This window comes from Dipodomys merriami, unplaced genomic scaffold (genome assembly GCF_024711535.1).
Source record: "Dipodomys merriami isolate MVZ:Mamm:240054 unplaced genomic scaffold, mDipMer1.0.p SCAF_1, whole genome shotgun sequence".
Lineage (NCBI taxonomy): Eukaryota > Metazoa > Chordata > Mammalia > Rodentia > Heteromyidae > Dipodomys > Dipodomys merriami.
Window position 1 is genome coordinate 135,243,117 of NW_027202270.1, and position 783 is coordinate 135,243,899.

Sequence of the window (783 nt, forward strand, 5' to 3'; positions counted from 1 at the left end):
ATTGAGCCTGGACAGAAGCCCACTCGTCTTGGGTACCACTAATGTATTATGCCAACATTTAATGATGTGAACTAATGCGTTCACATCACCAACTACCCTAAGCAACTTAGACCTAGAACAGAGACTTTGGGGGGGGTGGCGGGTCTGAAACTCCTGCAAAGGATACTGCATTTGCAAATGCCTTTTCTGATCATCCATCTTTTTTACCCCGGTAAACGAGATCAGGCAAAAACTGGGGAGGAGGTGTGACAGTCACACGGCGTTATGAGGTCAGAGGGCAGCGAGGGAGAATTCCCGTAACAAACATCCATGGAGGTGTTTGTGGATCGGGATCGAATCCAGGTCCGACCTGGGGTGAGCCCCTGTGAAGCCCCGCCACGGGAGAGCCGGGCTGGTCCCTCGCCCGGTGCCCCTGTGGGGGCGGAGCCACCAGGCTGGACTTGGGGTGCGTGTGGGGAGAAGTGGCGAGAGGGGAAAGTGGAGCTCGGTAGAGGTGCGCAGCGCGGGACCGCACCCCAACTCCGCCACCCGTGTCCGCAGGCAGCCGGGCGCCCACGCGTCCCCGCCTTACCGGGGTCGGGGAGGCGGAGGGAGTTGGGGCTCCGCCGCGGGGTCCCCGCTTTCCGCCGCGCGTTCCCCGCCCCCTCTCCCGGCTGCGGCGGCGGCGCAGCGGGAACCGGGAAGGGGGGGAAGGGGAAAGGGGCGGGCTGGGGCCGCCCGCCGCCGCCTTCTCCTCCCACCGCCCGCGAGAGCCGCGCCGCCGACCGGAGCGGAGCGGGGCGG